Raw genomic sequence first — 16,141 nt, forward strand, 5'->3', positions numbered from 1 at the left:
TCAAGAATGGAAAAATGAAAAGAAAAGAAAAAAAATGTTTATCCCAGTAAAGCAGCATTCTGAATGTTAGGACGAAGTGAGCAGAGTAGAAATGCATAGAATGATGGTTTACAGCACACAAAAAAAAAAGAAAAGATGAAGCAAAAGCTAAGTGAGATAAACAAGATAAAGCATGCTATGAAGTGTATTATGTATGCTTTGCAGGGTATGCTTGATTGTGTGTATATATTCTGGAGGATAAATGTGAATGAGCTGCATTGATGTGTGGGTAGTAAATAAAGCATAATGTTGTTTGTCTGTGTTGTAGTGTCAGTGTGCAGTTGATGAGCAGTGCACTGCCTAAATGTGTGTGGGATGAAGTGGAGGGGACTAAGTATGGATCACTTATGAAAGCGTACATGTATGAAGTGGTTTTATTTGAAAAAGCAGTGTTTTCAGAGGAAGGCTACTTGATTATTAATCCCACTTGGTGTAGTTGTGTTTAACTGGAAAGTTAATTGATGTTCACATTGCAAGCAAGAGATTTGGGATGGGAGAAATGTTGTCAAACGCCACAAATATTGAGACACTTGAGGAATTAAAATTATCGGCCACAGCCCTAAGGGATCCAAGTTATTACAGAGAAAGTCCAACAAGTCTTTCACAAAATGATCAACTAGTTATCGCCCAGTCTCCCAGTATAGAACACAGAATTGTTATTTTATGCAATAGATGAAGTTTTAGAGAACACATGAAACATTTGATGGTATAGAAGGATGAGCTAAGAGAGGTGATGTTCTGAATTAAGGTGCTACTGTTGTAATGGGAGTGGTGCTGGCAAAGAATGCAGACAGAATATGGCAATGGATGAAGGAATTCTGAACTAGAAAATCACCCAAATTGAGATTATGTTAGAATCAAAAGAAAGGATGTTCCAGAAATATAGAAGTTGGATTTATGGCAGTTGTATTGAAAGAGTTGTTATTTCCATATCATGGTGCACTGAAAAGGGTAGAGGGGGCAGGAATGATAGATAAGTAAGGAAGGAAAACGGTTGGTAGTGGATACCGCTGTTTTCACCCAAATCTTTAATGATAGAAATAACAGTGGCATTTGCCTATTGTGGAAAGTGATCAATGATTGGCCAACAAACGAAGGGAACAATTTTTGGACGTTCAACAACACAATAGCACCAGATTATTCAGGCCCATTCCCTATCACATCAACCCTCCAAGTCACTCCTATCTGTATCCCACAGTTTTCAGCACTATACAACATCACAAAAATCTTATTTCCACTTATTACATGTAGCATGGGCTAACCCTTATCTAAAAGCACCATTGCTCCTTAAAACACTTCTACAATCTGATAAACTTCCTCTCATGCACTTTACAGTCATATCAATACACCTTCTCATACACACAGAGACACACACATGCACATGCATGCACGCAAGCACACACACACACACTGCACTATCTCCCTTCTACAAAATGACACTATTCTTGTTCCATTCACACATCTTAGCTCTGTTTATTATATTGACACTCTTTGTTGACATCTATTTTGTAGGACATATTCACAGGCACGACCACATGCTCCCACCTCTCTTTCTCTCCAAACACACCCTGACTATCTACCCTAGTTCTCTTTTAGTTGTTAACCACAATTCTAAACATTTCATCCTATCCACTTCTGTTCTTCTTTTCCTCAAATTATTCAACTACAGCCGGTGGGGATTTTCTTTTGTTAAGTTAACTTTCTTCATCCCTCATTCTCCATATTTTCTGCTCTTGCAGAAGGATAACTATCTAAAATATTTCATTCTCTTCCGTTCTTTCTTCACATTGCAATTATATTGATGTTGAACTCTTGTTGATTGTTCTGTTTTATATCTGATTTGTGTTCCTCATGACTCTACTTGGATATGGATACGCACACGCACACACACACACACACACACACACACACACACACACACACACACACACAGAGTAATCAAGCTGTACAATATTATGGATCCATTTCAGTCAATCTTTACAATTGGATAACTGGAAATTACATAACAGTGTGGTTATATAACATGACTACTCTTTGTTATTGGAAGTGAAAAAAGCATCCAGTAACAGGGGGCAGTGGCAACTCTGTTGACAAATATATGCGTCTGTATTTTTTCTGAGATGGATACTTAGACAGCTGTATGTGTACATGCGTGCATGCACACTTGAGTGTGTATACACGCATAAAGTATGGCTGTGTAGTTATTTTTATTTTTATTTAGAAATATCTAACATAAACTTTTTAAATGTCTTCTATATAAAACTGATTATCCAGTGGAAATTTTCAGCTCAGAAAATAATACATTAGTATATTCAGACTAGTTCTCTCAACTTGGCTGTCAAAACAATTCAGCCATTGTAATTCTGGTCTTCAAATATCTGCTTCGTTTGGTAGCATTCCCAGAACTTCAAAGCAAACCTTTTGTTAAATACATGGTGATGGGGGGGGGGGGCTGTTCTCCTCCCACAGCCCATAACAAGGATACCCACTTATTAGTTATTCTCCCACTTATATCATGTGCATGTTCTCCTTGAAGTAGAATATATATTGCTTAAGTGTCCCAAGGCTGGAACTTACGCCCACAAGCTAAACTAGTACCCTTAACACATATAATGGGAGCTATAAACTTAATATATTTAATGGCTGCTGATTTAATCTTCTTTCTGTCTTCATTAAAGGTTTCTTTATATTGTTCATCTCTATAAAGGCCTACTGAGGAACCTACCACATTACAGCATATGCAGTGAATCTTTCAGATCATAGGGCCTCTTTACAATCCTTCCCACTGTCAGTGTTTCTTTCAAATAGCACTTTTTATATGCTTTTGCATGCTGATGGTGAAAATTTCACTAATTTTCCCCAGAAATTAATAAAAAAGTAATGTTGAAAGTCTCTAAATATTGAAATCTTAACCAATCAGAATTCTCCATTGCCGATATACCAGAAGTCACAATTTCCATGTATTGATGATGAGTTGAAAACATCATGAAATCTTGAAAGAGTGATTTTTTTCTTAAGTGAAAAGAATTTAATGAAATAAAAGAAAAATCATGAGAAAGATGGAAAAAATTAATGAAGTGTAATTAATGTGTTATATATCCTTTAAATATTCAATAATACTAACCCTAAACCTAATCATCTTTGCGGTCTATGTCTCATCAGGTACATCCAACTTTATGTATGGATGTACCTGATGAAACCCAGACTGCAAAATGGATGCAACACAACATGTTGAATGGAATCCCACTCATAAGGGGCAGTAGCAGGATGGGTCGAAACGACCTTCCTACAAAATAAGGATTAATGCCAATTACCTCTTCTGGTTACTTAAGAATATATATATATATATATATATATATATATATATATATATATATATATATATATATATATATATAGTAAATCCCAAAAAGAAGAACAAACACAAAAAAATAACAATGCAAGGATGTGGTACATGTAAAGTATTATCAGACACTCAGGGAAGGAAAGAAAGATGGTTTAACGTTTCGAGTCGATGTTCTTCAGATATAGAGAAAAGTCCAACAGAAAGGAAGATGGAAGAAGAAAATTGCAAAGTTTAAAGTATATAAATAAATTAAATTAAATGTCCTTGTTAAGTCTTGTCAATTTGTTTGAACAAATCAACTCCAGGTGTGAAATGGTAAGGAGGGCCAAACACAGACAGAAACAAACACACACATACATGCATGCACGCACGCACACACACACACACACACGTACGTACATGTACATAAATATTTTAGTATATTATATATTACTGCTTCACTGCATCGACCACTCTATGGATATTGTTATACACTGCTGGTCACAATGTGCTTCATCCCACTGGCTAGGCAAGTAAGCCAGCATTCCCCCTGAACAGCGTTACCCATTTACAGCTGAGTGGATTGGGGCAATGTGAAATTAAGTGTTTTGCTCAAGAACACAGCACACTACCCAGCCTGGGAACTAAAACCATGATCTTGCAATCAAGAGAGCAACGCTCCAACAACCAGGCCACATGTCTTCATATGTGTACCGATACATACATACATACATACATACATACATTAAGCCAGACAATGTATTGAAAAGACACCCACATAGATTGCATATCCAATTTGGACCATCAAGAATTGCAGTGTTCTGATCTTTGTGTTTCTTAAAATGTCTTTTGAGGCCTCCATTAGATTTGTAGCCTTTATGGCATACATGGCATTGAAAGGCGTGCACAGATATATAGGCAGAATAGTTGGTGGAGGTTCGTTTTTCATGGGTCTGCAAATAAGATTTGAGCCCAGCAAAAAAAAAGGCATGGTCTGTCACAAACTGTGCACACAAAAAGATCATTGATTCACCTTCTCGATTGTAACATTCTTCTTTAAATCTCTCTTGAGTCTTGCATGCATTATCCTGGCCACTTCAAACGCTTTCACTCCACTCCACACTTTTGTATGCCATCCAACTCGATCCGAAGCAAGGGTTTCAATGTCCTCAGGATCCATTCCAAGTGACTTCATTGTAGTCCTCATGCTGTCCTTAAACCACTTTTTAGGTTTACACCGATAGCATTTCTCCTCTGCAAGCTCACCATAAAACAGCTGTTTGAGTGTGCGTTCATCCGCCATTTGAACAATATGACCAGACCATCTCATTTGATTTTTCAGAGTCGTTGCTTTAATTGAAGTGATGCCTGCAGATGCAAGGACATCTGTGTTTGGAGAAAAAAAAACTCCATTTAATGTTTGAAATGCGATGGAGGAATTTTTGGTGTACTTGTACAAACAATTTGAAATGTCTTTCATAACATGTCCATGTTTTGGAAGAATACAACAAGAATGTTAAGACAAACGATTTGTAAAGAGCCAATTTTGTGTTGTTATTTATATGTTGTTGGTGCCAAACGCATGACTCCAAACTACCAAATGCTTGTGCTGCCCTTTGAATTTGCAGATGTATTTCTGTGTCCAGATTTTTCTCATTTTGTACAGAGCTTCCAAGGTAGATTAAGAGAATCAATAGCTTAACAAAAATTTTAGTGGGGTTGCAAACAGCACCACATGCAGTTTGATACATTACAGCCGTTTTTTTCAAGTTGATGGTCAAGCCAAAATCATCACAAGCTGAGTCGAATGCAGATACAAGGGACTGCAGACCTGTTTCAGAATGACTGGCTAGATTGCAATCGTCAGCATATAAGAGTTCCCTAATGAGGGAAGTAAAAACCTTCGATCTGAATTTCAGTCTGGTGAGATTAAAAACATTGCTTTTTGTTTGATATTTCATGTAAATACCATCCTCGGAGTTTTCAAAAGCATGTGACAGTACAACAGCAAAGTATAATGCAAAGAAGATAGATGCATGTTCGGTTGTTGAAGTCTGTATGGACATGTGAATTCTCATGACTTCCAAAGAGAACAGGACTCTGTTCTGTGATTTTGCCACATCTTGGGTGCGAAAAAGCAAGTAATGAGGCTGGGATGTAGAAGCGGAAATCTTACTTGCAACCTGTTTAACATTATACTTGATTTAAATTTTTCAACCTAGAATAACTGTAAAATGGTAAAGAGAACAGGAAACAGCAACAATAATAGCAGACCAAAAAATTATTTTATCAAAGCACCATCGAGTGACATCTGAGGAATAGCAAGAGAGATTGCTCTCGTCTCATTCCAAAAGCTGTCGATCAGAAGCCTACTCCAGCCAAAACTGATATAACCATCCTGCAATATTGCGACTGTGAGGAGGACCTAGACAATATGAATTAACATGACAACCCATCTAGAGCAACGGAAAGATGAAAAAATAAATAAAGAGTAGAACATGTGTGAAGGAAAACACTCACATTCCTGTCGCTTGAAAGTCTAGTCATATTCTCATGAGGATGATGGAAGATATGAAGTTAGATGATAAATACAATGTACTGATTGAAGTGTTAGAAATACAGCCTGGAGAGTAAAACAAAACCACTATGATGATAGATTATTAGTGAAAAACATACACATATAACTTGTGACCTGAAACTTCCTGCCCAATGGACAATGGATGCTACTTTCATTATCAATAATGAAAATTTCTTCACAGACTTTTTTATGCACCATGTTTCAATATGAGGACTGGCAAGCAAAACAATAGTCATGATGGTCACAAGCATATGGATAGGCTGCCCTTATTTGTTTCTTGTGTTTTTGTATCACACACACATGCACATACATATAACAATTTAATAACGTATGCAATAAAGAAGCATACCTCAACATAATGGAAATAGAAGAATATATTTAGTATATTATACAAAAATTGAATACTCATACACAATACTTTGAGTTCCCTGGCAAGCCACAGGTACGAAATCTTCCGATCCCCAATCAGTAATGAAAACCAGTGCCAGCATTCAGTGCTTTTGTGAAGCCATTACAGGAAAAATTACCAGTGCCACCTAGAGATACTGCAGAACCATTCAATCATACAAAGAGAACAAATCTGCTATATGGTATTGGTCAGAATTCATGATACGAGTGTGAAGATTGTGTATGGTAAAATAAAAATAAAATGTAGACAGGTTCCAAAAGTTTCATTTTTAGCATTTAACAAGTGTTAAGTTCCTGTGAACTCTTCAGAATAAGCGACCTTTCTACATGATAGCACCCGCATACCCTGCTACTATGCACACATACACATTTATGGCAAACCCATAGAGCACAATACACTAATTTATGTTATATTACATTATATTACATGTTATATTTTATTGTACTATTTTATAGTACTCTACATAAAGTTGCCCATGCCAACTGATCACCTTCTACTTAAGGAAACATGCAAGCCATACTGACAACAGATAGACCAAGAAAACGGTGATAGATATGGTTGTAACTAGAAACGGGATAGGTACTTGGTTGTGAATACAAAAGGTCTAGACTGACTCAGAGACGCAAAGCAATCTAAAAAGTATGGTAACTGAAAGAGCTAGCAATCAGATATAGGTTTAATTAGTGCTATTTGGCGCATATCACAATGAGATAGGGACTAATAAAGGAGAGGACAAATGCATGTTTCAACAAGACAAACATCTGTGATACATATATTAGATCTGTGTGATGGAGCAAGAGTCTCTTAGACTAAAGATGTCATGTTGTCAGAATAGTATTGTGGGTAGAATCATATGGGCCAAGTGTCAGGTCATAAAATAATGGAAGAGTAGGGGAAGCAAAGGAACAACATCAGGTAGCTAGAAGATAAGATAGATATATGTAGTGATAGAGAAGCTGAAAGCAAGAAGTTTACAAACGTTTTGTAATGTGGGTGTCAGAAATTTCAGTGAATCAACATGTCGTTTGAGAAAAGTGAATGGCAATGATGCCCTTGCAGTCACTAACACGAAGAAGAAAGAAGCATTAAGATGCTACAACGTGATGTTGGTAAACAAGAAGAAGAGAACAGGACAACTCTACGTAGACCAAGCAGAGGCAACAGCAATGAAAGTCAGTAACTATCTGGTCGAAAGGGTAATTAAGAATATGTAATAAAAGAAAGCAGCTGGGCAGTTAAAGATTTAACTGGTTATTTATTTAATGACTGGGACTGTATATTTTAAGCCTTCTTCGACCAATGATCTCGCTTGTCCAGGTGGTCTTTTTATTTATTTTTTGTGTCATGTGTAGTTTGTTTTGGGTGTGGCTTGCATACAACCTGCTATGATACATACCGTGTTGTTTTGAATTCCTTGAAGTTTATTTTTGTTTGCAGTGGAGAGATTTTAGAACACCAGTTGGGAAAGCATAATATGATGAATCATTTAATATCTTTTTTGTGCACTATTGTGGTTGTTTCTTTCTGTTGGGCAAATATGATACATGTGATTACTCTCAGTAGGTTTGTACATTGTTGATATGTTGTCCATGTGTGTTTTAAACCTTGTGAGATGTCCAGTACTTTTGTCATTATTGTCTGTGTGGTATGCTTATGGTGATGAGTGAGATAGTTGGAGTTTGATGTTCTCTGGTGTTGTTGGTAATTAAATACAACAGTAGATTTGTTAAGTAGGCAGTTGCTACTTTAAGTCAAGTGTTGTGCAGCTAGGTTCCTAGTTAATTTCAGATTGGCTGGAACTGTTGTATGTCAGTGCATGGATGATCGAAGATTGTGTATGATACTGTATGTTTGTGGAGGTGTGGGAATGTCTTGTATCAATAGGTTAACAAAATTGAACAAAAAGACAAATCCTTGTGGGATTTCATTCATGAAATTTCAGGCTCTAGAAGTTTTGTTCTTCTAAAGTACCAGGGAGGTAATATTTTTAACTGTTAGGTAGTGTTTGTTCTGATGACCTAGTGAATTGTAATATAGTCATCCTAGTGTAGATGCTATCTTCCAGTTGGATAAGATAAACTTTTATTTGTAGATACATTTGGTGAAAATCTCAGTTGTAAAATTTAGGTAGCAGTTGTAGTTTAACAGAATGTGTATCCTTTCTGCTATATATTGACAGCATCTCAATGACACATCCACACACAGCTCTGATTAGTACTATTGACGATTTTGTTGTCCCTTTGTTTCTATATGCCAATTACTAATGTCTAGGTATTTCTTTTTTCAGTTTACTGAATGATGACTCCTAATAAGAATAGAAGCCTTTTCTCATCAACTACTCAGTTTCGTATACTTCAGATAACTTTTGCTTTGTATATTGTTGACTTGACGTTGCATGCCTGATCTAGTAGGTAAGATTCTACATTTCTGCATGTGCAATGTGGAACGGTTAGTTGGGTAGGTTTACATGAGATTATCGTTTTCATGTTGGGACTGCAGCTATAGTTTAAATTCACTGAAGACCAATCAATTTTATTTTTATCTATGGTTCTTAAGGAAATGTTTATTTATTAGAGACAGATACATTTTTTCCCACATTAACTGAAATATTTAGCGTGGTAGATGGTGGTGAAGTATATTATTGTTCTCAACCTATTCTTAGGACATGAATGGTTAAAGTATATGTTAGAGCTCTTAATGTAGAAGGATGCTGACTTGAAGAATTTTCTAGATGAAGAGAAGCTAAAAAATGTAGTAATAATCCTGAAATTTTGGAGGGGAATAGTCAATTACATCAACCCAAGTACTCAACTGGTACTTATTTTTATTGAATCCAAAGGGTGAAAGGCAAAGACAATCTCAGCAGAATTTGAACACAAAACTTAAAGACAGGTGAAATGCCATTTAACATTTTGTCTAGCATGCTAATGATTCTGCCAACTCCATTGCCTTACCAAAAATCTGGTAATGATATTAGCTATAAAATGGGGAGGTGGCTAGATTATCTATGTATCTAAACTTTACATTGGGCCTCTGCAATGAGTTGAGAATACTGAAATCCAGGTCTATAGAAGCATCTAGGATGTTGTCCATAACATAGTAGCTACAGGTAATTTTAGGCCCTATGTTATCAAAAGCAGCTTTGAAGTTTATCTAAATGTATCTAGAGTATGGCGATCACAGCTGTGAGATATTTCTAAAATACTGCCTTGGGGTTGGTTTGGAATTTAGTTCATAGAGCATCAGGTATGTGAAAGACTACTGGGTCGGCTATATGACAGTTCTAATATATAGGATGCAACATATACACCATATATATCAACATGCATACAGACACAGATATGCACACAGTAACATATATACATGCAGACAGAGATACAAACATGCATGCTAACACATACACACACACACACACACACATAGATATAAGGGTATACATATAGGTACATACATATATATATATATATTTACTCACACATGCACATACATACATCCACATATATATACATATATATGATATATGTGTTTATATCTATGCATATATATATATATATATATATATATATATATATATATATATATATATATATATATATATATATATATATATATATATATATATATATATGTATATATATGTATATCATCATCATCATCAATATCGTCAACATTTAACGTCTGTTGTCCATGTTGGCATGGATCGAACAGTTTGACTGGGCTGGCATGCTGGAAGGCTGTGCCAGGCTCCAGTCTGGTCTGACATGGTTTTCTCTGGCTGGATGACCTTCCTAACGCCAACCACTCTGAGAGTGTAATGGGTGTTTTTACATGCCACTGACATGGGTGCCATTTGCGTGACACCGGTATCTGTCACAATTGCAATCTTGATTGGCCTGATGGGTTTTCTTCTCAAACATGACATAATGGCAAAGGTCTTGGTCATTGCTTCTGTGAGGCCCAACACTCGAAAGGAACTCGGCCACTTTGCCTCCGATATATATATATATATATATATATATATATAGAAAGAGAGAGAGAGAGAGAGAGATAGATAGATAGATAGATAGATAGATAGATAGATATGCATATATATATATATATATATATATATATATATATATATATATATCATCATCATCATCATCGTTTAACGTCCGCTTTCCATGCTAGCATGGGTTGGACGATTTGACTGAGGACTGGTGAAACCGGATGGCAACACCAGGCTCCAGTCTGATTTGGCAGAGTTTCTACAGCTGGATGCCCTTCCTAACGCCAACCACTCAGAGAGTGTAGTGGGTGCTTTTACGTGTCACCCGCACGAAAACGGCCACGCTCGAAATGGTGTCTTTTATGTGCCACCCGCACAAGCCAGTCCAGGGGCACTGGCAACGATCTCGCTCGAAAATCCTACAGGAGCCAGTCAGGCGGTACTGGCAACGGCCACGCTCAAAATGGTGCATCTCATGTGCCACCCGCACAAGAACCAGTCCAGGGGCACTGGCAACGATCTTACTTGGCTTGCCGGGTCTTCTCACGCACAGCCCATTTCCAAAGGTCTCGGTCCGTAGTCATCGCCTCGGTGAGGCCCAATGTACGAAGGTCTTGCCTCACCACCTCAGCCCAGGTCTTCCTGGGCCTACCTCTTCCACGGGTTCCCTCAACTGTTAGGGTGTGGCACTTTTTCACGCAGCTATCCTCCTCCATTCTCACCACATGTCCATACCAGCGCAATCGTCTCTCTTGCACGCCACAACTGATGCTTCTAATGTTCAGCTTTTCTCTCAAGATACTTACACTCTGACGGGTATATATATATATATATATATATATATATTTATATATATATATATATATATATATATATATATATATATGTATATATATATATATATATATATATATATATATATATATATATATATATACAAATCTGACAATTTGTTTATATTACTGCCTCCAGGAAAAACACAATTTACACACAAAGTGGTTAGCACATGTGCAGAAGTGTAGAGCTGTGTGGTTCCTATAGTTCTTCTTTGTTGATAACTTTTCAACCTCTCTACAGTTGACACTATCCAAAATGTAAGTATATTTTGTAAAGCAGTTAACAGAAGAAGAGACATCATCCAGTCACAGAAAGATATTGGTTTCAAATTTTGGCAAAAGGGCTAGCAGTTTCTGGGAAGGGACTAAGTCTATAACATCAACCCCAGTGCACACCATGTGCTATTTTATCAAACTCAAAAGGATGAAATGTAAAGTCAGCCTTGATGAAATTTGAACTCAGAGTGTAAAGATGAACAAAATGCTACTTAGCATTTTGTCTGATGTTCTAACGATTCTGCAGGCTTTCTGCCTTGTATCATAGAATAATATTCAAATCACATTTAGAAGCACCAATCTTTAGAAATATTCACCTCATATCAGCATGTGATACACATATAAAATGATGAAGATGAAAATGATAATGATCCATCCGTCCGTCTATTTCTCTCTCTCTCTCTCTTTCTATCTCTCTCTCTCTCTCTCTCTCTCTCTCTCTCTCTCTCTCTCCATATATATGTGTATATATATATATATATATATATATATATATATATATCAAAGTAGACACAAGCACCTCCCTATCAAATCCACTCACAAGGCTTTTGGTCAACCTGAGCCTAGAGTAGAAGAGACTTGCTCCAGGTGCCATGCCATGGGACTGACTCCCAAACTATGTGGTGGGAAGCAACTTTCTTACCCACTCAGCCATACCTGTGCCTATGATGAAATTATATATATGTATGTACATATATATATGTATATATACACACACCCACACACACACACGCACACACACATATATATATATTTATATATATATTTATATGTGTGTGTGTGTGGGTGTATGCTTCTGTGTATGTGTGTACACACTTAAATGCATACATACTTACATACATATATGTATGTATGTATGCATGTATGTATTTGTATACATGCATAGACTTTTGTGTCTGTTTATGTGTGTGTGTGTGTGTGTGTGTGTGTGTGTAATTGTCTGTCTGCTGAAAAGGAATGCAGTCTTTCCTTGATTATTCAGAGTTCTGCACACTGAACATTTAATAGTAATGAAACAGCTATAGTAATATAGTAACAATTTACCTCGCTACTACCATTCAGTAGACACACTGACCGTTCCACAGACACTCTGGACTTGTACAAGAATAACAAGAAGAGTGAAGAAATATGAAAGGGATGAGAAACAAATATTGATTAGGGATGAACTAGCATGGTAATCCAGACCAGAAGAATGTCTATGCATAACCTGATGTCTAGCTGACCATTTCAGCCATAGTGACCAGTGGTCAAATTAACTTCCTTGCACTGTGAATGACTGGGCAGCAGCTGCAGCCACTATGCCAATGGAATGGTGGAGAGGGAATGGTCAGCTTGCTGAATATTTACTAGTTTTGCTATCATACTGGGTTGACAATTTCACACCATGATGACCAGGGGCCATACGAAAATCCAGAAAGTTGAAATATCTAAGCCTTTTATGAATGACACAATGATCACATAGCAAAGCCAACTAGTTGACCTTTTAATAACCAGTTTTCAAATTAAAATCTAAATCCGTTTCGATAGAAATTACTGAACAGCACAGGTAGTATGTGAAAATCTAAACTAGAATGAAAACCAACAACATTCCACTGCCTCTTGCCCAGTGATGTCACACTGGCTTGCTACTGACCACATTACTCTACACACTATGAATAGCTCACATACTTCCTAGCTGACCATTCTTATTTTTATGTAACACTTGCAGCCAGTAGTAATGAGGAATGCAATTTTCACATGAATAATAACAATGATTTTAAAATGAAGATAAAGTAGAGTGAAAAAGGAATTCTCAAGAAGGAAAAGCAAAATAAAAGAAATGTGTTATTTAAAATAAAGCAACCGAACTAAAACGAAAATGTAATTTTAAAATGTTTGAATTTGGAATTCATTTAAAATATTTTACTCTCTCCTTTTTACTTCTCATGTATATGTACAGGAGTGTGAAAGTTATGTGTGAGTGTATGTGTGTCTATAGATGTTAACACTTAGAATATTATGTATATACATAGGAATATATATATGTATATATATATATTTATCATTCCTACCCAAATTATAAACACACACACACATGCATATATCTTAATAGGTTATATAATATAATATATATCTAAACATATAGTATCTCTCATGCACGCATAGATATAGATACACAGCAAGTACAGTTGTGACTATATGGTAAGAAGTTTGCTTCCCAACAACATGGCTCTGGGTTCATTCCTAACGCATGACATCTTGGGCAAGTGTCTTCTACTGTAGCCTCAGGCTGACCAAAGCCTTGTGAGTGGGTTTGGTAGATGGAAACTGAAAGAAGCTTGTCATATATATATATATATATATATATATATGTGTATACATATATCTGTGTGTCTTTGTTCCTGGGTTTGTCCTCACCACCATTTGACAGCCAGTGTTGGTGTGTTTACATCCCTATAACTTAGTAGTTTGGCAAAAACGACTGATAGAATAGTAACAGGCTTAAAAAATAATAAGTCCTCGGTTCAATTCATTCTACTAAAATTCTTCAACATGGTGCCCCAGCATGGTCACAGTCTAATGACTGAAACAAGTAAAAAATAAAGTATATATATACATATGCATATATATATAAATACATGTATGTATATGAATATGCACATACACATATGCACACATACACACGTGTGTGTGTATATATATACATACTCCTATGTATACCAATATATACACATTTCATTTTTGCATTTTTGGCATAATGTCTGTTCTGAGATACAACAGTATATATACTAATATATTAATATTATATATATATATATATATATATATATATATATATATATATATATATATATGTATATGTATATATATATCATCATCATCATTTAACGTCTGTTATGCACACACATATATATACCAATATGTATACATACACATACATATCCATGCAATTTCTATATATAAAGTTATATATAAATATATATATTAATATATATATATACTATATATATATATATATATATATAAGCATATACATAATGTAAAATATGTGTGTATACATATATATATATATATATATATATATATATATGAAGGCATATGTTTAATTACACACACACACACACACACACACACACACACACACACACACACACACACACACACACACACACGAACTCGGTGATGGGATACTTAGAAAAACTTTACCAGGAAATAGAGGAGAGATACAGCAATGAATTTGGGAAGTATATTGAAAAGGCATGGAAGAGATACCTCGACGATTGCTTCATAATCTGGAGAAAATCTCAAAACACTGTGGAAGAATTCAATATCCTCCTGAACAACCTACACCCTACAAAGGAGACGAGCAGTACCAAATTACCATTCCTAGATATAATGGTAATTAAAAAGAACATCACCATTACCACAGATATATATTATAAACACACAGATACACATCAATACCTGAATTTTAAATTGTGCCATCCACCACATACAAAATGTAACATCCCATACTGCTTAGCCAGAAGAATCTGTACCATTGTAGAAGATTTGAAGATCAGGGATCAGTGCCTGATAGAACTGAAAGAATTTCTGCTCAAGCAAAAATACCTGTCACTACTTATCGAAAATGGTATTCAGTAGGCTATGAAAATACCCACACAACTGAGGACAACACAAAGAAGAGAAAAACAAGAACAAATCATACCATTTATACTGACACACAATCCCTGCCACCAGAACATCTTCAGTATCGCTAAGGCAAACCTACCAATCATTGCTCAAAGTAAGGAATTAAGAGATATCATTACAGACCAAACTATAACTTTCAGTAGAAGACAGCCTAAAAGCTTGAAAAAGTTATTAGCAAAGGCAAGATTTGACCTTAGCAACAAAGACCAACCGTTCAGTGTGTCTAAATGCAATGATAGCCGATGCGATACATGCCAATAAATTCATACCGGCTCATACATGACCACAAAAATGGGGAAAATATTCACAAATGCAAATATGAACTGCAAAAGCAAGAACACACACGAAATGAAAAGTGTCACAGAAGAGGACACAGATATGTGATGAAAGATGTCTGGACAATGGACATGAGTGAAAATAATAGAATAAGAACAGTAATAAATGAGTGAAGAAAAATATGTAGTGCATATGTTTATTTGGCCCCAAAAAAAGACCATCCTGAAATACAATAATATCTGTTTCAATACACGATTTCACATTCAGGAATCTTGCAACTCAAATTGATAAACATGTGTATATATACACACACACACACGCACACACACGCGCACACACACACACACACACACACACACACACACACACACACACACACACATATATGTATGCATGTATGTATCAAAGGTAAGGCGTAAATAATAGTCAGAACATTTTTTTTTATTGTAGAAAGAATACATGGAGTTCTTTACTAGTGTAAACAATATTGTTAGCCTGACATACTAACAGAGAGCTTATAGAGTGTTTTGTCAGGATTAATAATCCCTCACTAATAACATGTATGTATATCAATCACCATCATCATCGTTTAATGCCTGCTTTCCACGCTGGTATGGGTTGCATGCTTTGACCAGGGCCAGCCAGGCAGAAGACTATACCAGGCTTTTGTGTCTGTTTTGGCATGATTTTATGACTGGATGCCCTTCCTAACACCAATTACCCTGGAAAGTAGACAATATAT

General features: G+C 36.0%; 1 pseudogene; it reads left to right on the forward strand.

Annotated features, from left to right (window-relative positions):
* Positions 1-7,441: 7,441 nt before the first annotated feature.
* Positions 7,442-15,384, forward strand: LOC149133745 (uncharacterized; annotated as a pseudogene).
* The last annotated feature ends 757 nt before the right edge of the window (positions 15,385-16,141 follow it).

This window comes from Octopus bimaculoides, chromosome 10 (genome assembly GCF_046866305.1).
Source record: "Octopus bimaculoides isolate indiv1 chromosome 10, ASM4686630v1, whole genome shotgun sequence".
NCBI lineage: Eukaryota > Metazoa > Mollusca > Cephalopoda > Octopoda > Octopodidae > Octopus > Octopus bimaculoides.